This window comes from Molossus molossus, unplaced genomic scaffold (assembly GCF_014108415.1).
Source record: "Molossus molossus isolate mMolMol1 unplaced genomic scaffold, mMolMol1.p scaffold_m16_p_6, whole genome shotgun sequence".
Taxonomy (NCBI): Eukaryota; Metazoa; Chordata; class Mammalia; order Chiroptera; family Molossidae; genus Molossus; species Molossus molossus.
In genome coordinates this window covers 94,955,867-94,978,983 of record NW_023425399.1, presented here as the reverse complement: position 1 = coordinate 94,978,983, position 23,117 = coordinate 94,955,867, and the positions used below count along the sequence as shown (strand labels likewise).

The following is a 23,117-nucleotide window of genomic DNA, read 5'->3' as shown; positions in this document are numbered from 1 at the left end:
AACCCTAGAACCCTGGGGCTGCACCAAACTTCAAGACACCCTCTCCTTCCGCCCTGAGGCTGTAGGCGAGATCACACCCGGGCCTTCTTAATGGCCGGATGCTCTCTAAGGTTCCCAGCAGAAGCCATCACCACACACCTTCGGTTTCTATCACTGAGCCCACTGATTCAAGGAACTGGTCGGCAAATGCGCCCACCATACTGTCCCACCAATGTCTGCAAAGATACATTCAGAACAGCCCAGAACTGGAACCTGAAGTCAGGGCGTGAATGATCTCCCTCTGGAATCCGTGCATTTGCAGCTGGGACCCTGGGAAGAAGCCGGCCAGCAAGGGCCTCCACACGGACCCGTTCCCCAGAGCCGCCCAGGAACACCCTCAGCTCCTGGAAGCTGCTCAGACCAGGAGAAAGACACATTTACAACTGCTTCTCCTCCGGGCAAACCCAATGAATACAGCATTTCTGGGAGAGAAGAAGCTGCCTAGTGAGAACATGAGCGTCTCTGCTGAAGCTGTCAATCAAACACTGAACGGCCACCCTCGCCCCATGCTGCAAAAGGGACCAAGTCCCCACGTAGGATCCCTGAAGGGCAGTCAGGCCAGATGACACTTGATGTTTCTTTTACTTATATGATTCTTTGTCTCATCTAGGTGGATGCCTACTTGCCTAAAATCTTCATACTTTCAAAAAGTCATACTGAAGTCAACATTCATTGAGGCCTCTCTTCCTAGCACAGGTACCACACTAGCTGCTGGAGGCATCAAGATGCCCTAGGACATGTCCCTGCTGGCCAAGCAGTAAGAGACCAGTACGTCTTTCTCAGCTTGTATCCGAGGTCATACAGTTTGCAAGGCATGTTTTCTTATCACAGAAGTCTTCAGTGGTTCACTCCCTCTAGCAGGAATCAACAATGTTGCATTTTAATTCCTTGGTACTTACCTATGAGGCTACCCCTGCATTAGGGCCAAAGGTGAGGCACATCCCCATAAAACATTTCTACCCTAAACTTATTTGGACCTTGGAGCCACAGACAGGACAAAGTGTACTACAGGTTCAATGACGAGAGAAAAGAAGGTGGAATCTAAACTTTAGAGGCGTGATTAGATGTATAAGCGGATGTATCATTCATACTAATAAAGTATCTTCCATGAAAAAGAGACTCACTTTAGAGTTTCATATATTTAATGGTATAAATAATTAACTAATTGATGTAGAAGACAAAGTTTCAAAAGTTAAAACTCAAGCACTAAGAAATACATAACAAGGAAAAACTCAACATTTTTTTTTTTTTTTTCAGTTCTCCACGAGTAAAGATTCTGACACAAAATGCAATCTCTTTCCTCAAGGAGGTTATACTTTTAAGAGTGACTTGAAAATAATAATAATAATAACAGAACAGATTTTTCTATGTCCTATAATAAAGGATAGAAACAAAGGGAAGAGAGCGTGCTTTCCACTTGGCAAGGTGTAGACAGACAGATGGGAAACGACCACGGAAGTCAAGTCTTCGAGGAGAGCACAGGCTATGGCTTTGACCTTGAGGGGCTTCGCTAGGTAGAGTGAGCAGAAGGGGGATGCGGCAGGAAGAAGGAACAGCACGAGGTGAGGCAGGGCCTGGGGCAGGAGCATGCAAGGTTCTGGGAAGAGAAAGGGGAGGTTTGGCTAAGAGGCGTGTGCACCATGGGGACTGGCGAGAGGCATGGCTGGAGATGAAAGGTCAGAGCCAGATCATGGACATCACTGAACGTCATGCTAATTAGTTGGATTTTATCTTACATGTAATGGGGAAACCCATTTATGGGATGTACCAGGGAAGGGATGCTGTGAAGTCTATGCTTTAGGAAGATAATTCTAGTATGTGATGTGAGGGATGAATTAATAGAGTCGGATACCAGAGGCAGGGGGTCATAAGAGGCTCGGCTGAAATGCCATTCCTTTTGCATGAGGACCTGAAGCAGAGCGGCAAGAGTATGACAGGGCAAATACTGAGGACGAAGCAGTCTCAGATCATCTCAATATTCAAGAACACATCAATTCCAGACTTTTCATACTGGTTTCCCCTGAAGAATCCAGTCTTAGGGCTCATTAGTCACCATTCCCCATTCAAGTCACACCAGTTTCCACAGTGGCGTTATACACACAGAATTATTTCTGCCTTGGTAGACTCTTTCCTTATATCCCTTCCCATCAATCCATGCAATGCCTCTCATACAACTGCAGCTCGCCAAACATCTGCCGCGTGGAGGGATGAATGAAAACAAAAAACAAACAAAATAACAGATCCTGATCCTTCCCATATTTCGTGGTCATGCCCGAGTCTTCCCTTCTTCGTGACCATATTTTGTAAACTCTGTGCACCCAGCCACAGTCTTGCCTTGTCTTCTCACCGGTCTGAGAACACAAATCTTATTTCCCTTACTGGACTGCACTTCAGTTTCAGGCTGAGACTGACCGGGACTGCACAACTCCTATTCACTTGAGCACCCAGTGCAAGACTGGGCACTTGGAGGACCTCAAATTCTTTCTCCATGAAAATGAATTAGCCCCGTGACAGTTCTTCCAAGTCCTGTGGCTCCAACTACTCCAACTGCAGCTCCACCCACCCAGGCGGCCCCTGCCTATGCTGAGGATTATAATCCAGTCCCTCGTGTCCACATGCGCCCCTCACCTTAGGAAAATCAAAAGAAGCTTTCAAAAGCAAAGAGCAGAGAAACCTGACCTGTCTGTTTACTTCACCAGCACACAAAGCTGTTGTTCTCTCTTTGCCTTCTGCCAACAGGCACCTGCCATCCCAAATTCACAGTTCCATTTGCTGGTGAGCCTGGGAGACAGCAGCGCACCCCCTTGGGCGCACCCCTGCCAGCATGGGGTGTGAGCAGCATGGGGTGTGAGCAGGGGCACTCACTGAGGACGGGAAGCCAGCAAGGTGAAAACCTTCTGCCTTGTCACATTCCAGCAGTCGGCAACTCCCCCAGAAAGGGCGGGCACACAATGGACACTCTGTACTTGGCTCGGGCCTCCAGTCCAACCAACGTTAACCCTTCCCTGGCTGCCTGCAGCACTTGGGGGCGGCAGGGCATAGGAACAACGAAACTGCTTAGGGCATAACTGCCTAGGAAGTCCCAGGGGAACAGAGGGGCTAGAAGGAGAGGGTGGTGATGTACTTGGAAAGAACACTGGGAGAAGAGTCCATTCGCAGCCTTACTCCATACTAATCTCAGCCACGAATGGAGTGGGACCAAGGTCTCTTCCATACCCAAGATTTTGCAATTTTACCCTGCACAGCCATGGATCTATGGGGAGACTCCAAACTGGATGGTGTATCCTACAGAATTATTTTTCTGAGGGACAGGGCGATCATAACGCAAATGAGTGCCTAAAACTACATGCTCTCCCCAGTTCGAATCTGCAAGATGGAGGAATTTGCCTAGTCTAAAAACCATTCTCACCTGCAGCCCTGGAGAACTCTCACTCCAAAGTTCGGAAGAAATGCAAATTCTCGAGCCCTGCCCACCACTCAGGGCTCCAGGGTGGGGCCCAGCGCTATGGCTTTAACCAAACCACCCTCTTGGTGGTTTGGGTTTAGGCTTTGTCTAGTCTATGTTCTCATCCCATCAGCTGCCTTGACCATAGAGCACAATTATTCTGTGTTTAAAGGGATTTTCCCTTACAGTTTTACTCTCTGTCTCTGAAGAATAGTCATCAGTTGCAATTCCAATGCCCAGTGCATAATGAACACTCTAGAAACATTGTCTGACTGAATTAATAAATGAATGCACCATCCCAGTCTGGGCTTCCTGACATTATCCACCTCTCCCATCTGCCCTGTTCCCCAGGTGCATACAGGCCACCCTCACCCTGACTGCTGCTTTCCAAGGGAACAACATGGTGAAACTGAGAGAGCCCCTGACATAGTTAACAGGAGTCCAAAGATGTGGATTCAGGCCTTGGCCAGTTCGCTCAGCAGTTAGAGCATTGGCCCACAGACCAAAGGGTCTCCCTTCAATTCTCATTCAAGGGCACATACTGGGTTGCAGATTCGATGGAAGGCCCAGCCAGTACGTATGAGAGGCAGCCAATCGATGTGTCTCTCTCACTCACATCAATGTTTCTCTCTCTCTCTACCTCCCTCCCTTCCATTCTATCTAAAAAAATCAATAGAAAAATACCCTCGGGTGAAGATTAACAACAACAACAAAAAGATTTGGATTCTGGAATCTGGACCTACATCTGACACTTAGGAACCTCATAGGCCCTCTTTCAGCCTCAGTGTCTCATCAACAAAATGGAAAAACAAATCTTTATGATCTTCCTCATTAGGTTAAGGTTTTTAATCTTCTTTTTTTTAACAGTACTACATGCTCCTTGTAAAAAGAGTTTTTTAAATAACACATGTACCGCATAGGACTTAAAGGCCAATCATCACAAACATAGGAAGGCCTACGGCCTCGTTCTTGACCTTCCCCGAACTCCTCTGGAGTTTTCCATCCTGAGCCCTACCTCGGCTCCATACTCTGCAAATCCCCTTAAGGTCGGGCACCTCTTTCATCTTTATGTGTAGAAGAACCTTTCCCCTCAAAACTCTGCAAAATGTCTTCTAGCATCTGAAATAATAGAAGAGAAAAGGGAGACCAGCCCGGTTTTGTTTCCTTTGTAGGCAATTTGTTTTAACTTTATCCTTGAAGATATTTTCCATTAGAATATAATTTTATTAATGGCGAAGTGAGTGTAGTGTGGATACTGCTTCTTTTATTTTTGCTGGAACACATGCTTTTCGGATCTGTAGATGCAGGTTCTTTCTAGTTTAGTAATATTCCCTTCAATTATTCTTTTCATTATTTCTTCTATTCAATGGACCTGGCATCTTTCTGAACGTGTCGTATACTCTTAGTTTAGAACTCTCAGCACTGTTCTCCATTTATCTTATTCTCTCTTTCACTGTGTTTGTTTCTTTATTTTTCATTGTGGGAGAGTTCACCCTAATCAAGTCTCCATAATATCAATTTGATTCTATTTCACTCCTCCTTTTCCCTTTATTGACTATGGGTTTTTAATTCTGCTGCTACACATTTATGTATCCCTGTGATCTTTCTTTAGTCATCTTTCTTTCAGCGGATTCTGATGCCTTTTCCTCTCAGAACATGCCCTCCTTGCTACTTTATGTTCCTGTTCCATCGGGGTCATGCTTCTTCCTGCTGCAGGTATCTGGCAGCTTTCCAAAATTCTCATTTTTCTCCTGTAGTAAATAATTATACTGACCTCGTTCCTCTTACTGTATTTTCAGTGTTTCCCCCCTCAGGATGGATTCTTTCTCCTTCCTCATGCTCTAATGAGGAGAGAGTCATACAGGGTAGTCTCCGCCTACAGAGAAAGCAAGGTCTCCTTTTGATTCTATGTTCCATCCTTCTTGAAGCCAGTCAAATCCTCTCAGAGATGTTGCTGTTATCAGTCATCCAATCACCTCAGTTCCTCCTGACAGTGGTGTGCTGAAGGCAGACCCAGGAGCTCCTGAGAATGTTTACACCAGAGGAATCACCAGATTTAAATCAGGGCTTTAAAACAATCTGGAGTAGGGTGTTGAGCATTTACGAGAAGACCATGGACAATAGACATCTATCTACTACTATATTGCTAGACGAGGAGGGGATCCTTCTGCCATATGCTTTACACTCTGAAAGGCTGAAATGTACTATATACACTATTACAAAGACCTTTTACGTCCATGTCTCAGAGCTTTATTCCAGGAAACTTCTCTGCTCGGATGTCAATGCCCCTCTTCCACTCCTCACATCTCTCTCCTCCAGTCCTGTCCATTTGTTTTCTGAGAGCTGCAGACTTTGAAAATACATATAATAATGTAAGGGAAGAGATTGTCTCTAGTTGTTTCATTAACATTGCCCAGGCAGTAGACCTGAGGATTACCTATTTTTCTGGCTGTCAGACAGTGTGAGTTTCTGATCCTAGGGGGCAAAGGATGTAAAAGGATGGGGTGTGAGCCTACTGACTAGATGGGGAAGCAATTGTGTCTCCAACCTACGCTCACTGGCTTATAGTTACGAGAATCCCATGTCAAATTCTGGCAACAGACTGTCTGACTTTGGCTTTGAGGGTGATGGAGCAGTCATTCACCTTTCTGTATGTCTTCTATGGTATTTCGGTGGGGAGTCAGAAGTGGCTTTTTCCACTTGGGGTACTTTGCATGTACCTGGAATGCCTCTTCATTACTCAGGCCCAGGTCAAATTGCCCTTCCCGAGTTTCACAGTGCAGACCAGGACTCCCTGCTTCATGCATTCATTGCATAGGCTTTTCTTTCCTAGCACTTACTATATTTTATAATTAATGCATGTGCCATTCTAGGTTTCAACCCTGCTTAGCCCATCAGAAGGTAAGCCCTAAGGGTAGGAGCTGTGTCTGTGTGGCTCACCACAGAATCCCCAGAGCCTGGCACAGCCCCTGATCCATGGAGCAACACTCCAAATTATTTGCTGAGTGAATGTTGAATGAGAGGCTGTGTCAAAGGCTAGCCAGGCGCCATTCGACTCAGGTTCCCATGACTCTGAATGATGGGTCTCTGAAATCTTTCCTGCTGCACAAATGCCCAGAGGAAATGCTCCATAAACACTGATAAATCGATCAAGTGACACAACCCTCACCCAGTCCTCAATCAGCAAGGGCAAAGCAGCTCTGCACCACAGTCTCTGACCCTGTAAACACACCCATGGTCTACAGCAAAGAAGAAAGCTTGGACTCGGGGGCTTTTTTTATACACCTGGGTGGTACCGCCTGATCAAGTTCCCCTCCTCCAAGCTGCTGACCCCTGAGAACTGCACCCACCACATTCCCTGGCAGCTTCTCCCGAGCTGTAGCTCCTCCAAGTCCCACTGATTGGCATCACTTCGTGAATCTCTGCTACTTCCTCTGGCTCGCTTGCCCTTTTTTTCTTTCTCCACTTGCTTACCTCTAAGTCATTCTTCAAGAATTGAGTCAACCCTTACCTCCTTCATGAAGACTGGCTAGACCTTGATTTCCTATTCCTTCTCCCTTGCGTGTACTCATGGGCACATGTGCACTCATGCATGCTTACACACACACACACACACACACACACACACACTCACAGATGATCTTGTTCAAAGTTCCCTGGGAATTCTGCTATCAAAGCATTTGGCAAACTGTATTGCAGTGTTCCACTTACTAATTCACCAGACCAGGTCTTCCATGAGGGAAGGGGCTGGGTTTTACAAAAGTCTGTACCACAGTTCAGAGCACAGTGAACATACAGTTAGTGTCCAAGAACAAGTGTCCAAGCCATGTCTCTCCTTGAAAAGAAGCATGGCAGTAGCACTGCTTTGGTGTCACAGGTCTGGGTGGCTTAGCCTTTCCTTTTCGCTGGGTCACTGTGTTCACGTTTCATTTGGAAATTGGGTACCAATCCTGCCTCAAGGTTGTTCTGGAAAGTAACTGAAGATCAACTAAGACATTTATAAAAGAACCTGTTGGGATCACCTTACTTCATCTTCAAAACTGGGGAGAAGTTTGATTTACTCTCATAATCTGTATCATGTACTCCGGCTTCTGGCTAGATGCTACCTTCTCTTTATAGACCCCAAGTAAAGCCTGAGGGACAGGGGCTGGAGACCAGCCTTCTCCCTCCCCCTGCCATGGAAGCACACATGCAGATTCACATGTGTCTGCTAACTTTGGCACTTTGATGTACTTTGAGCACTGCTTCCCTCCTGTTCCCTGTTTGTTTCATAGAGGAAGTAAGATTGAATTCCCTGCTCTGCCATTTGGAGCTGGGTGGCCTCGGGCAAATATCTTTTGCTCCCTGGGTCTCCCCATCTTCATCTGTAGAATGAAGGGTGTGATGTGGTGGACTCTGTGGCTCCCCCCAGCTCTGACACTTCTGGTGCTGAGCTTCCCCTCCTCAACAGAACCCTCTCAAAGATGGGGTTGGGTTGGTACCTTACACTGCTTTATAGATTGTACTGGTTCTGCAGCATCTCCCAGCTGAGCGTCACACAAAAGCAAGAATCAGTCCCTATGCTCAGGGATCTCCACAAGAGGGAGAAAAAGAATTGAGCTTCTGAAGCCAGAGGCTGGGCACACTATCTGTGAACCAACAGTTTCAGCTCTAGCTGCAAAAACAGTGCCTCCTCTGGGAACCAAGAAAACACAACACAACAGGATGAGCCTTGGGTCTGGGCCCTTGGGGAAGCATCTCTAAAGAATGGGCTGGGCCAACCTCAAGTCTCCAGGTCTGAGCTCTCGCTTTGGGAAATTACCCATGGCCTGCATTTCTCCGTGTTGTCAAGCAGGCACAAATCTGTAGCGAGAGAGGGGGTTAAACACAACCAATGGCCTTTGGAAACGTCATCAGTTTAATTGGAACAACAACCCTGGGATGCAGAAGACCTGTCCTCATTGCACAGATATGAATGTGACAGTCAGGGAGGGGAACAGTCTGCTTATGGGCACACCTGCCTGCACCACAGTCAAATCCAAGTCTACATACCCCAAAGCCTGTGCCTTTTACTCTAACATCATGATGTCTCCAAAACACAAAGTGATGCCAGATTTCACCCCAACACTCCTAACTGTGTCTGTGGGAGGGAGTTCCCAAACCAGTTTGCCATTGACTTCCACATCACTTCAGCCCTCCGGGCACTAGTTTTCTTATCTGTCGTCCTAGTGTCTTCCCAGAATCTTGCAAGGACAAAGGAAACAACAGATGCAGAATAGCACCTACACAGGTTAAACATTGAAGGGCAGACTTGTAAGAAGTAACTGTGACCATAGTAAGTCCTGGACAAGCAGAGGGGAGAGATCCGCAAGGTTAAGAAAAGGATTCTAACGTTTAACATGCATCTAGTATACAAGGGCTTTAAGGTTTTCATTGGATCAAACCCTGAGATGTAACCATCTTACAGATAAGAAAACTGAAATTGAGAAATGTATTGAAATGACCCAGGTAGTTCTGTCTGACTCCAAATGTCATTTGCTTTCCTCTGAACCACCATGTCATCGGTTCTTAAACACCCAGAATTAGAAGTCATGTAAGCTCTGGTCCTCCACCCAACATCAGTCAGCTGGGGAAGAAATGACAGGCTCCCAGGAGACAATGGGATTAACCTGAATAATCAAACAGATAAAAAATGTCATTGTCTTTCTTTCTAGACCCTCTAATTTTGACTCCATGTCCTGTTCTGTCTTAATTCAAATTCCTCGACTCCTCGGATTGAGCAATTGCTTTGCTTGTTGTCAACTGAACATAAAGTGTCATCTGACACAAACGTGTGCTTCTGCCACAACAGAGAAGCTGGGAACACCGAGGGCGAAACACACATGAGCTCCACCTCCCATTCCTTCAGATTTCTTACTCGGCATCTTGAGCTGTCATGTTGATACTGCGTTAACTGAAATGTACACATGCCTTTCTCCAATTATACATTAAACTCCCGGAGATGAGTATCACTCATTCTGAATGCTTACATGTATTTTCGGTTTTCGATATACAATTACTCTTTTGAACCCAGACTGAAGAGTTGCTGGCTGACAAGAGCAGGGGAGGGCAGGACAGTCAGATGGCAGGCTTCTCCCACGTGTGGTATGCGTGGCAGTTCCCGACCAGAGCACCCTGTACTCTTCACAGTCTAAAAACTGCAGCCATGGCTCCCATCTCCCCTCAGGGGACGTGAGCCTCGGCCTGCTCCTCACAGGACCCCATCGCATCGGTCTTGGTGCCTGACACTCCGCAAAGCTCTGGTCTCTGGGTCATGGTCTCTGGGAAGTGGTCTGCCTCTCCATTCTCAAGAGGAGTATCTCCTCTGCTGCTCTCAAGTCAGCTCCATTATCAACACTCAGACCTAGTCTTACCTTCTCCACGAGCTTTCCTAGTCTGTCCAGCCGCTGGAGTCCAGCTCGCACTGGGGTCCAGCTGCTTAGCCCTAGATGACTGTCCGCTCTGTTCCACCACTGATTTCCTGTGTTCATACGGTGTCTTCCACGAGACTGAGAGTAGAGACGAAGTTCTCTCCATCTCTTGGGGTCCCCACAGCACCCAGTGGGCTCAGGCTCGTGTTTAAATATCAATGAGCAAAGACACGTTGCTGAATCAGAGGGTTGAAGAATTCATGAGTTTGAATGACTGGGTCAATTTACAGGGCCCTGGGTTTTGTCCTTCACACTGTGGTCAGAAGACCGCCGTCCACCAAGATGCCGGCTATGGGTGGCCAGCCCATCAACGTCATCCAGCCGGACCTTCCTCATCAGGGCTGTGCTGCCCTGGCACATGTGGTACATGTTGGTGATCAGCCTTCCTTTCTTGTGGCCATTCCAAATTCACGTTCAAACTCTGTCCCACCTCTGTCCTGTGCAAAAGCTCCTCTCCCACCAAGAATATCCCTTTGTTCCCATTCCACCGTCCAGCTGCTAATCACATCATCCTCAAAGCCTTCCCGGACTGCACCTTAGCCCTGATCACACAGATAGCACAATTCTACTTAGATCATGCCCCTCTCTGGCAGAGGGCTGATACTTTCCATCTGAGCGCACGAAGCCTGTCTCTCCAGATACACTGCCCACTCTCCAGAGGCGAAAGTCTCGTCTCACGCCAGACCTTTCCCGCCCAGCAGTGCCAGGAGCAATGGCTCATACAAGCTGCGATGCTGAGACATTAATAAATATTTGAGGATCAAAAAACCAACTGTAATCGAGCTCTAGAGTGCAAAATAATGAGCAGAAAGGAGGCCCACAGGGCTTTCACATCAAATCACCCTTTTTAGCCACCATTATGAATCAATACTTGTAAAAAAAATCAAAGCTCTCATTGTTCAAATAACAATAGGTCACAGACACAGCCACCAACAACTGCAAGGGGACGTGCCACCCAGATTTCATTATTTGCTACAAGTGCACAACAGTGCTAATGCTTCTGATGAGCGTGCTGAGGCTGTGATGTTGGATTCATCAGACTCAGCATCTCCAGTCTCCACATCTTTCCAGTTCCAAGTTCAAACCCTAAGCAGCTTCCTTCCACTGACCAAAATGCACATCTTTGACCAAGGGAAGGACTAATGAAGAAACTGCTTCTCATTCAGTTAGGCTAATAGTGTCACACGCTTCTTTTATTTCCCTTTCCCAAGACCTAGGGTAAAAGCAACTGCAAGTTCCGTCGCTTGCAGGACTTCCTTCTTCCTCAATATCCAATCAGGGTGCTCCTGAATGGGTCAGAATTCCAGCTGAATTTCCACAGGGCCTCAGGTCAAAGCTCAGCTTTCCTGATCCCACCTCATCCCAAAGCACAGAGGCCTCTCTCTGGCACTGGGCAAACTGTGGGTCACGCCCTATGATCTCAAAATGCATACATCCCAACTCACTAGTAGTTTCTGAGCAGAGGCCATGGAGGGGCTGGCTCTGCTGTGGGTATTGAGAAGTCACCCAGGGAGCAGAGGCATGATGACCCCAGTCTTCGTGCCCACTGAAATCTACAAAACCAAATAACACCCAGCCCCCTAGATCCATGAGGTCCACAGAGTAACCACAACAGATTCCAGATGCCTACTGGGCACAGGAAGCAGTAACAGAGCCCAGAGAGATGATATAGTCTAGATTTTCCAGAAGCCGTCTTTGTCTGCTTCATCTCCCTTCTCTCCACTAAGTTATTTCACCAAAGAGGACCAGTTTTCAAAAAAGATATAGAGAGTCAATCTTCTCTCCCTTCCACGTTATTTACTATGGTATTTCTTCACCCTTAGCTCATCATCCCTGCCCTCCCTATCTGCCCTCCAAGTCTGGCTCTCCGGTTCTAACTGGGGAGCATCTCCTGATCCTACTTCCCCTTCTGCAAGCAAGTTCCCCACAGTAAACACTTCAGCAAAGTGCACCTGTCCTCAGACGGGTGCAGGGCTGCCATTAATGGGCTGAGCAGCTCTGAGCTTTAAGACAGCTTTAAATTTCCTGGGACAGAATTGCAGCATTCCATATGAAGCCACACACTTCCACTTGACTGTGGCTCAAGGTAGGCGTGAGAGGGCAATGTCACTTGTCCCACATCCTACACCCACAGGGGCCGGCCCAGCCTGCAGCCTTCCTCTCAGGAGCCTGTCCCTGGAACTTTTCCCTCTGCGTGCGTTTCTCTGCTCAGCCCTCTCGGCCCTTGCGTCCAGCCTCACCCTGTCACCGAGGAGCAAGTCCACTTGGACTTGAGCAACGAAGAAGACTGCATGGTTAAGTGCCAAAACGAGTGTGGTGGACAAAAAAACGCAATTGGCATTTTCAGAGAAAAGTCAAGAGCTGTGTGTACTATTGTGACGATGAGACTCTAGTAGGCACTTAATAAATGTTTGAAGATTCGAGGAGTGACCGACAGAATGTACAGGGGGTAAAGCATCGTTAACTCTTAGGCTTTGAGAGAGAAACCAAGAGTGGGCCACTGCCCGGGAAAGATAGCCAAAAACATAAAAAGCCATTAACGGAAGAGGTTATTACTCACTTGGCCTAAGAGGTCTTCAATGTGTGGCTTCTCGGGGGGCTTCAGCTCACCTTAAACAGCATTCACTTTAAATATTCTACCTTGACATCAATCTGTAAATTCTGTGATTCGCTCATGCAACAGAAGTCACCATCAGGAGGGGCAGGGCTTCCTGGGGCAAACCTGGTCCCTCTCTGTAAGGACTCACAGCTTGGGGGTGGGGAATGACAACAAACAGAAGCAGCCTGTGCAGGTTGCCAGGCAAGGGCTTTCGGCCTGCAGGGCTCTGGAGTCCTGGGTGAGGAGCTGGGAGAGAGCTGATCTGACGTCCTAAGAGGCAGGTGTGCTGGCTCGATGGGACCCTTCAGGACACCTACAGAGGAGGTGGGACTCAGCACGAGCGGAGTGTGGAAGTGGACGTGTGCACAAGGTGCCACGGATCGGTAAGGAAATCGGTCTGATGGGAGCAGAGGACTGCGTGTGTTGCATAAAATGGGGTTCACTCGAGAACACTGCCAGGTGCCTGGGGCAGGTTGCTGGATGGGGTGAGCCAGGAGTCACAGGGAAGAGAAAGAGGGTTAAGAGTTAGGGAACAGCCCTGGCCAGTTTGACTCACTTGGTTGGAGTGTCGTCCCTTACACCAAAAGGTGGTGGGTTCAATTCCCAGTCAGGGCACATACTCAGGTTGTGGGTTCCATCCCCGGTCAGGGCACATGTGGGAGGCAACTGATCCATGTTTCTCTCTCTCTCTTTCCTCCTTCCTCTCTCTAAAAATCAAGAATTATGATCATGATAATAAGGAGTAGGGAACAACTGGTCTGTGAAGCTCTTTCCCAATTCTAGAGAAGTCATTTGCTAGGACACAGGTAATCCTGCTTTCAATTCCTTTCATTAGAGAGGCTAAAAATTCTGTCCTGAGTGTCCCTGCTCAGCCACTGGAGCCCCTGATGGAGAACCTCCCCTCACAGCCTCTCCTCTTGGCCTCCCTTCTCTGCGTGTCTCTATGTCTTTCCCCATCTCCCCCTCATTCTTAACTCAAAACGTATTTCCCGAGCACCGACACATCCTTGAGTCTGTAACTGGACACTGTCCGAGACTCTGAATCTCAGATATGCACAGTATAGAAGCATCCAAAAATTCAACTGATTATTATTATTATTATTATTTCATGAATCAAGAGCAGAACTGTCCCCTGGCAGTCTTAGAACACAAGCGGCCCCTGAAGGCCATGCCAAGGGGTTCTTAGTCTCTGAGCTGCGGTGTCAGTGAACTCAGGACCAGTATCCAGGAGGCAGCTTGGAAATCCTCTCAGAGTTCAATTACCGAAATTAGCTGGTATTATTTAATCCTCACAACCCCTGCTGCTCCCTAACTCTAACCCTCTTTCTCCTTCCTGTGATTCCTGGCTGACAGGGTAAGCATCTTCATCCCTATTTTACTGATTAGGTTCCTGGGGCTCACAGAGGTTAAAGAACTGGAAGGGGGTCATTCTGCCAGGATGTAGGGGGACAGGATCCAAAGCAGATTTGTCATTTCAGGTATGATCGTCTTCACACTTTAGAACACAGTCGTCTGGTCCCAGGTTGGCCACCAGCTTGTGTCATTTCCACAAGTCACTGTATCACTTGCCTGGTCTGAATGAGGATAAAATACTTATCTGGCCTCCCTCCTTAGGAGAATCAAGGAGGAAATAGGATATGAAGGTATTTTTGAGAAGGGCAGAGTGCCATGCATATAAAAGGGGATATTTTTTATGAGAAAATAATAAGTTGGGTTAGGGAAACATTTTTCCAAGCTGGCAGAGTTCAGAAGCTCTTACCTGCTTACCATTCACTCCCAACACCCACCCCCTCCAGCACGTGAAAAGGTAGAAGTCCCCATGTGTCTGGGGGTCAGCTCGGCTGGCTTTGCCTGTAAATACTTGACATGTGTCTGCTCATCAGAATCCATCCCGGGCTCCTGGGGAGGCATGGCCCCTCCCTGCCAGTGACCCTGTGGGACTTCAGGTCTGCTCACCTTCTCCATTTGACCCTGGCAGCATCTGCTCTGTACTGGACAGGAAGTCAACTGTGGGTCTCTAAGCCAAAGGCCATTAAAAAAAAATAATGTCCCCTCCACCTTAGAGGGCACCCACTAAGTGGGGACAAAAACAACTCCGAAAGGGAAGCTGATTCCATCTGAACCTTTAAAACTTAGATGAGAACTGGAAGGACCATGAACTCAGTCATCTAAGGTTACCAGTTGCCCCCAAAACTTTACATTGCCCCAAACTGGTGTGTCTAAGGAGGCATAAGAATCTAATAGAAGGGTCAGTAAAAATGGAAATGAAAACTCAGAGCCAACCAAGAATGCAAAGTGACACTTTCCCCACGTCCATGAAGTACACTCTCTGGGCAGCTGGGTGTTTCATCTTCTGCACCAATCAAGCGTTTGGCTACCGAAAGTGTCTGCAATGTTATGAAGAGTTTGTGAAACACCAGGTTGCCTTTAGAAATAGCTCTAAAAGAGACCCACACCTTCGGCCATATGTATGATGATACTGTTCCTTACCTAATCCTGGCCCAAAACATTTTGAGGTGCTCACTCAGTTTCATAATATGCCGCTGCCTAGGCATGGAATTGAATTGTTTTGTTCCACTCTTCACAGAAACCCAAGGACCAAGCACAGTGACATGTGGCAAGAACTCTATGAGGTTTCGTTTCTTCGGGGCAGCTCTCCGGGATAACAGCAGCTTCCTGAACCCCCACCCCACCAGAACTGTCCCCCACAGCGGGTCCCTGAGCAAATTCAATGGACACCACAACCTTTCTAAGGCACTGCAACCCCTGGCAATGCTAATGTTAATAATAATTTACCCCAGTCTTCTGGCAGGAGCAGAGCTGAAGCAACTTGAAATGCCATCAGCAAAAAAATAAAAAAAATTATTTATTTCCCATTCCTGAGCAGCAGAGAAAACAAGGTTTCATTGGCTGGGTCTGCCTTCATTAGCTTTCTGGTTTCAATTAAAACTTCAAGTCTCTGAGGGGAAAACTGGCATTCTGGGAGGCTGAGGACTGGCTAAGTTTCAGTGTCTCCTTGGGATCCAGAAGGGATGTCCCATCCATCTAGCTACTTCTCATCTTCCTCCTCTTGCATGGGATAAAGAAGCTTCAGAGTGAGACTGAAGTACAACTGAGAATAATGACTGGTTGGTGGAAAGAACTCTCCTCCTCTGGAGGTGCATTTTCGTTCCAGACAAGTATTGATTGGGCCCCTAATGGAATTGAACGTCAGGAGAATGGCAGAAACACATTCGGGAATCCAGGAGGAAATGCCTACCTATTTATTTCTTCTTCAGCAAACTCCTGCCTCCTGCCTCTCCCCGCTGACCATTTTCAACTACATTCTACAAAGATCCCACGCACTATTTTCTCTTTCTCTCCAACCGTCTTTTAGGTCAACTAATTTACAAAGTAGCTTGCCATGAATAATACAAGTAGAGGACCAGAAGCCCCGGTGGCACCAAGGGCTCCTTGGTTCACTCAGGGGTACCCCCAGGCTTCCTCTGTGTGAAGTCCAACTCAGTTGGCCAACAGCGCCTTCCTATGTAACATTCTGATGTTAACACACAAAAGATCAGATTACACCCCGTCACTTGTCTAGCCCATTCATGAACATATAAGGCAGTTGATATTTTCTCTCAAGCTAGAAGTGGCCCCTTCCAAACCCGCCTCATTGCCTCTCAGCCACTCTGCCTTATGTTCACTACAAGCCTTCCCTTCCCCCGTTTCTAGTTTGTTTATTCCAGTGACACATCTATTTTCCCTGCTAAGAGAGACAAGTCAGTTGGTTTCCCTCCTCTGGCTCAGGATTGCATTTGCTCACTACCTCCTCCCCCCAGCCCAGCTCAGGTTACTATAGCGGCAAGCAGCTCTCTCAGCCCAGCTCTAACACCAATTCAACTTTCCAAGACTAAGACATTTTTTTTTATTAATGGGGGAGGGGAGATGGTATGCAAAACAGCACCTTCTGAGTACCTTGTTTTCATAATCTCTTAGCCTACATTCCTTGAAATTTGCAAATACTCTGTATTCGACTACACTCTTCTGTCTTAATGCCCTTCCCTCCGAGTAGGCAACTCCATTAAATACAGAGGAAAAAAAACACAGCATCTTAGACTTGGTTCTGAAACCCGGGATTCCTGGTCAAAGCAAAAAAGATTCTGCCTCCCTCGGGGGTCTCTGCATGGTAGTAGCCACAGAAAACAAGAGAAGGGAGAAACAGTGACCTGGGATTGTAAACTGGCTACATTTTAAAGTGCTACAAACTTTCTCCTCCCTTAACACGCCTCCTGGCCAGTTGGCCCCGCCTCCCCATCCCAGCCAGACAACATCTAACTGTGGTGTGCAAAGGAAACTCTCCCAGACCATCCAGGTCTGGCCCCAGTGGTGCAGATGTGGCCTGCACAGAACAACACCCTTCCTCTCTGTGTCCCTCTTCTGGACACCACCCCACACACACTCCTGCCCCCACCTCTCAACACACACACACACAACTGTTTGCAGATGAAGATGATTTCAGATGGGCACATCCAATTTACTGGTGTGAACTAAGAGAGGGTAGAAAATGGGGCTGAACTGCCAGAGAGTTTTGGTGACAGCTACTTTATGAAGTTTTTTTTGTTTGTTTTGTGGGGGGTTTTTTTTGTTTGTTTGTTTGTGGGTTTTTTTGGTACAAATTTACAGGAAAAGCAGAAAACAGGATGAAGGATAAGGTAAGAGAATGAAAAGTCATGTAAGAGAAAAGCAAGTAATATTAGTAGTATTTCCTTAAAGACCATGGACTCCAATCAAACTTGGGGGGGGGGGGGCAGGTGTGGATTGGGGGCCATGGGGGTTGGGGGCTAGGAAGGAAAAGTAGCTGCTGTAGCATTCCAGAATAAATTGCCCTTTTGGAGGAAAGCTACTGCAAGGATAAAGAGACACAAATTGGCCTTTTAGCATTAGACGTCAACCATGAGATTATCAGGACACTTTATTTGAAGCGGAAACAAATCGGAAATCCTTCCCTCAACAGTCCTTTTAGACCAATATACACACCCTCAGAACCCACACAGACAACACATAAAGAATAAACGCAGCATCAGCGGGCAGTAAGAACCCCCGCTCCCCACACTTCCAGGACCTCTAGCCTCATCTTCTACTTCCAATTGCACAACTTTCTGATCAGCAAAGAAAATATTTCCAGTTGGATCCGATTCAGAATTGTTGTAATTGGTGTGGGTCAGGGGAGAAGAGGTGCTTGTTGTGTGTGGGGAGGGGGACTGGAAGACAGACTTTGGGCAATTATTTATTTTTTTTTAGAACCAGCATGCTCTACCGATCAAAAATTGCTATTACCCAACAATGCTTCCATCACAAACAGACACCAAAAACAGCATCACCATCTTGCTAAAAGATCTGCCCAGTCCCGTTTACCTGACTTTGTCTCTGTGGAACTTCTCAGACAGTATTTTAGTCAAAGAGATAATGGTTTGAAAGACAAAAACAATAAATCGATACTGAAGGGCTCCCTTTCCGGAGTGATTTCCCACTGGAAACCACCGAACGGGGGAAGCCTGCCCTTAATTCCCAAGCCCACGGCTCCTCCAGAAACACACACAATGCGTGCTTTCAAAAGAGGCATTCGTCTGCTTTTAAGGGAATTCCTGTCTTTTCGAAGTCCCAAAACCGGAGAGCACAAGAAAGAGCCTCAGATCCATTGATTAAGATTTTAAGAGAAAGACTAACACAGAGCCACAACACAAGCACACACCAACCTTCGCCGGCTGGACCACTTCTTCCCTGTTCTTCTTTCTATTAACGACACGTTAGATTCTGATACATTTCCCCCCAAAAAATCCAACTAGGTTACAATGTAGCTCTCTAGCTCCACTTAACCTGCAAGTTACAAAGAGAGAAAAAAAAAATCCTGCCGCCTTCCCACCCCTTTCCCTCCCCCCTCCCCCTCCGAGTCCACTCCACCAACACCAAACCCGCCAGCCCTGGCAGCCGGCGGCAGGACTGAGGGAGGGTGCAAAAGGCCGCGGGAGGGGGGGCGGAATAGATTAGGCGAAACGCAGTAAGCTCCCAGCCCTCCAGCCCGACGCTTCCACCATCGCCGCCACCAACGGGCCACTCCAAATGAGCCAGCATCGCTGCCCACCCGCGAGCGGGCCGGAATCGCGCCCATCCTAGGCAGCCTCGCCGGGACCGGCATCCCGCCCCCTCGGCCCGTCTTCCCTTTCCCGCCCCGTGCAAAGTCAAAGCCCCGGCGAGGCGACGTTAAGTTTTGCATGCAGGGCACACATACACCGCCCCCGGCCCCTGGCGTGCGGGGGCCCGCGGCGCGGCGGGAGTCTGAGCGCCGGGCTCCCGAGCCAAGGTCGCCGCGCGTGCTCACCCATGTCCCGGCGGCTTTGGCTCCTCTGGCCCCGGCGCTCGCTCAGATCCCGGATCCAGTCGCTCGTCCGAGCCCCCAAAGGTGCTGCTGCGGTAACTCCATAGCGATGAGCATCTGTCAAACGGCGAGACGCGGGCCGGCCGCCCTCGCTCTGGGGGCGCGGGGGCCCCGGGCGCGCGGAGGCGGCGGCGGGCGCCCCGGCCGGCCCCGCGCTTCCCGCCCGGCGCGGCCGCCTCCGCCGCGCCACCGATTTATGGAGAGAGATATCAAGGGGGAAAATGGCGTCTCCGGAGCCCGAGGAGTCCTGGAGTAATCACATTCACACACACACGCCCGCACGCACACACACTCGCACACACTCGCACACGGGCGCGCGGCGAGCCGGCTAATTTTAGCAGAAGCAAAAAAAAAAAAAAAAAAATTATATATGTATATTCCCGTCTCTCCGATCAATGTTATCTTTTTTTCCCCCCTTTTCTTCAAAGGCTGAACTGGAGCTTTACAAAATGTTGCCGGGTTTGGGCTCGCAGGAGGCGGCGCGCGAAGGGCGAGGGCGCTTTTGCTGAGCTGTGCAGTTCGGTCCGCGGTGCCGAGCGGCCCTGCCTGCCCGCTCGCTGGTCCGCCCGCGGTCGCTAGTGCTGCCGCCGCCGCCGCCGCCGCCGCTCCATGGCCGCGCCCGCCCCGCGCCCCCGCCGCGTCCCCTCGCCGCCCGCCCGCGTCCCCGGCGAGCGCTGGAGTGGGGTCGGGCCCGTGTGCCTGCCTCCCGCGCCCTCTCCCGAGTCCCGGAGTCCTAGTGAAAGGAAGGGGGAGGGTGCGGGCGGGGGAGGGGGAGGATCGGAGCGGCCGCGCGGCGGAGCCCAGCGGGGACCGCCACCCCGCGATCTGCCTGGGAGGGGGCGCGGGAGCCCACACTGCTCGCCCAGCAGACCGGGGCCGCTTCCCTGGCTCGAGCCCGGGGAGTCACAGCCAGTAACGAGCGACCTCTCCCTCAGCCCCCCTCTCGCTGTGATTTTCGGTGAATTTCGATCAATTGGAGGGAGTGGGGCTTTTGCCCAGGGGGAAGGAAAACAGTTCGTGGAGGCCGCTCGGGGAGCCCTCGTTGCCCCTCGAGCCCCTCCCGCCCCTCCCGCTCCGCAGCGCCCTCGCGGCCCAGTGGCTCCTGCGCTCCGGAGTCAGCCGCGGAGACCGGGAGGCCGCGGGGACCGCCGCGGGCTCGGCGTCGGTTCCCGGGCTCAACACTGCCACTATCTGACACAACAGGAGCAGTGTTGGGGGCAGCTGCGCGCTGAGGCGCGAGATGTGATAGGCTCTGGAAACTGGGTGCATTTTTTTTTTTAACCTGGTAATTACATTTCACTTTCAGGGGTTTACTTTTTGTTAAGCGACAGGTATGCATTCAGATACTTAATTGCATTTTCTCGTTATTCGCAAAAATTGGATACCAGATTAGGAAAAAGACACAGAGCGATGACAAATGCTCCTTGGCATGCAGGTCCCAATTGGGGTGGTGGAAAGAATGAGGTGGAATGTCTTCAGTTCATACAAAATAGAGTAATATTTTTATCTCTTTGAGAACCTGTATTTGGGCTGCAGAACGGAAGCATTTTCAGGCCACTCAGTTGCAATCTTAGACAACTGGGGAATGAACTCCTCAGGGACATGTCTACATTACAGGACTATATAGAACAGATACAGGTTCAGGAAGTTCGCAGGTGGTTTTGCCTAAAGACCTTGGGTAGAGTTTTCTCAAATCTCTGATTCTGAGAGGACTCTTGACTGCCCCGTTTTATGTGAGAGTTTTTGGACATTTGGCTTGTGGAATGATTTGATAGTGATCGGAGATTGCTCTGCACCCCACCAACCACGTCCTATGCTGACTGCCTCAGTTAGCTTCTCCTTTGAGTTTTGTCATTGGGTTTCTTCACTCTTCTCACACTTTTCACAGAAATGCTGAGGTGAAGTAGGGCAAGGGAAACTGGGTGGGAGGACTCCCCAAATCCCATCCTGGTCCATATCCTGGATGGGGTTCAGTCTGATTCTGAATAGATAATTCATTCCCCTCTTACCCAAGTGACCTCCCTGTCTTGTTGTTTTTTTTTTTTTTTTCCAGAGAAATTTCCTGGCTGGCCACAAATATTTCTTCTACTACTCATCATTGCAAGACCTCCATCAAAGCCCCATTTCAATAAGTCTTCTGCTACCCTTTAAACCAGAGTATTGTTATTAGTGGGAAAGTGATGCTTAACTAGAAAAATGATCAGGGCATATGAGCTGATGATAGAAGTAGAGATCAAGACACACAACCCAGTGTCAAAACAATCATTCTTTGTAATCAGGTGACCTTTGTCCATTGTGCACCTAGATTTCTACACCAAAGCCCACAGAGGGTTAAGACAGCATTGTGGGCCATTTCCTACACGTTCAAATTTACAAATAGAAAAAGCGAGCCCCAGAAATCAGAAGAGTTTGCCCATAAGCATATGATTGCCTGTTGCTCAAATCCTTTCCCTTCTGTAACCTAGGCATATTTATAAGGTCTTCCCTCCTGTGTTGTGTTTCTTTGAAGAGCAACTCAGAGAAGCACATGCCTTATTAAAAATGTTCTATAGTCCTGGCTGGTGGCTCAGTTAGTTGGAGCATTGTCCTGTACATCAAAAGGTCCCTGTACATCGATGCCTAGTCCGGGAAACCGATTGATGTTTCTCTCACATTGATATTTTTCTCTCTGTCTCTCTTTCTCCCTTCCTCTCTCTCTCTCAAAATCAATAAAAAACATATCCTCGGGTGAGGATTTTTAAAAAGGTTACTATAATAGATGGTAAGTCTACAGAATTATAATGCAGCAAAAGTTTATCTGAGATACCACCTAGTCAAACCCATCATTCTAAAGCTGAGGAAAAGAGGCACAGGTGCAATACACTGCCCTGAGTTACAAAGTTAAGGCAACGCCATGAAAAGACTCTGTGTCCCTTCTTTGTAGCCCATCTTTCAATCATGAGAGAGGAGGGAAGGAGAAGGAACAGGGAATCCTCTCACTCTTGGTTTTATATATCTATAGATAAAATGTTCATACATATACACATATATACATATATGCATATATATCTATACATAATATATTGCCTATATGGTATGCATTTACATTTAAATATATAATAATATAATAATAAAGGATTCCTGAAAATTGGAACCCCATCCCTGAATGAAATGTCCACTTAAAGAAATGGATCTGTATTCAAATTGTAGCTGACAGGCACAGGAATCGTTACCTTCCTTCCCTAGTAGGCCAAGCTCTGGTTATCTGAGAACTGGACCCCGAAACACAGAAAGTCTGAAGCTGGTAAAGAAGTTGGCCTAAAAATTAGTGCCATGCATTTTTAAGATACCGTTTCCTAGGAGCCCAGGGCCCTTAAGAAAATAAAGAGACCACCTTGGCTGGTTTGGCCCAGCAGTTAAAGTGTTGGCCCGTGGACCAGAGAGTCCTGGGTTCAGTTCCCGCTAAGCGCATGTACCTCGGATGGAGCTTGTCCCCGGCCCAGGTAGGGCTTGTAAGGGTGGCAACCAGTCCATGTGTCTCTCTCGTGTTGATGTTTCTCTCTCTTTTCCTCCCTCTCTTCCTCCTGTTCTATCTGAAGATAAATGCAAAAATGTCCTCCGGTGAGGATGAAAAAGAAAAAGAAGATAAAGAGACCATCTGAGCAGGTGATGGGCATGCACACAACATACATCTCTGAGTCCCATACAATCTCCAAAACCAGCATTTTGCAATCATTCAACAAATAGTTATCTAGCATGGACTATGGTAGCAACTAGAGATACAAACTTAGAATGCACAACCAAGTGGGATAGACTGGCATGAAAACTTCGAACTACATCTAATGGGTGGCAAGACCAGAAAGGAGACATTTATGCAGTGCGTGGAGCACAGGTGAAGAAATGGCAGGAGGAGGGTGAAGTCTGAAATTATATCCTCTCCAGACTTGCAGCACACTTACTATCTATTTAACATACATTTCCTTTCCCCTTTGTACATCAATATCTTTTTTTTTCTATAACGTGTTTTTTCCAACCAAAGATAAATCTACTAAGGATTGGGTTGTCTGCATGGACAACATCAATAAATGTGGGTAAGAATAAGGTTCCTCTGATATTACCAAATAACTGACTTTCTGCCGGTTGGGCTATTGCTCTGTGTTCTAGGCACCCATGTGCCTAATCTGTGAA

At 48.1% G+C, this 23,117-nt stretch overlaps 1 protein-coding gene across 1 annotated transcript in view; it reads right to left on the bottom strand.

Annotated features, from left to right (window-relative positions):
* SETBP1 (SET binding protein 1) overlaps window positions 1-19,208 on the bottom strand; it is a 354,570-nt gene extending 335,362 nt beyond the window's left edge. Inside the window, exon 1 of the mRNA XM_036245217.1 lies at window positions 18,894-19,208. The gene's annotated coding sequence lies outside the window, so the exon portion shown is untranslated. The remainder of the gene's footprint in view (window positions 1-18,893) is intronic.
* Between the last annotated feature and the right edge of the window lie 3,909 nt (window positions 19,209-23,117).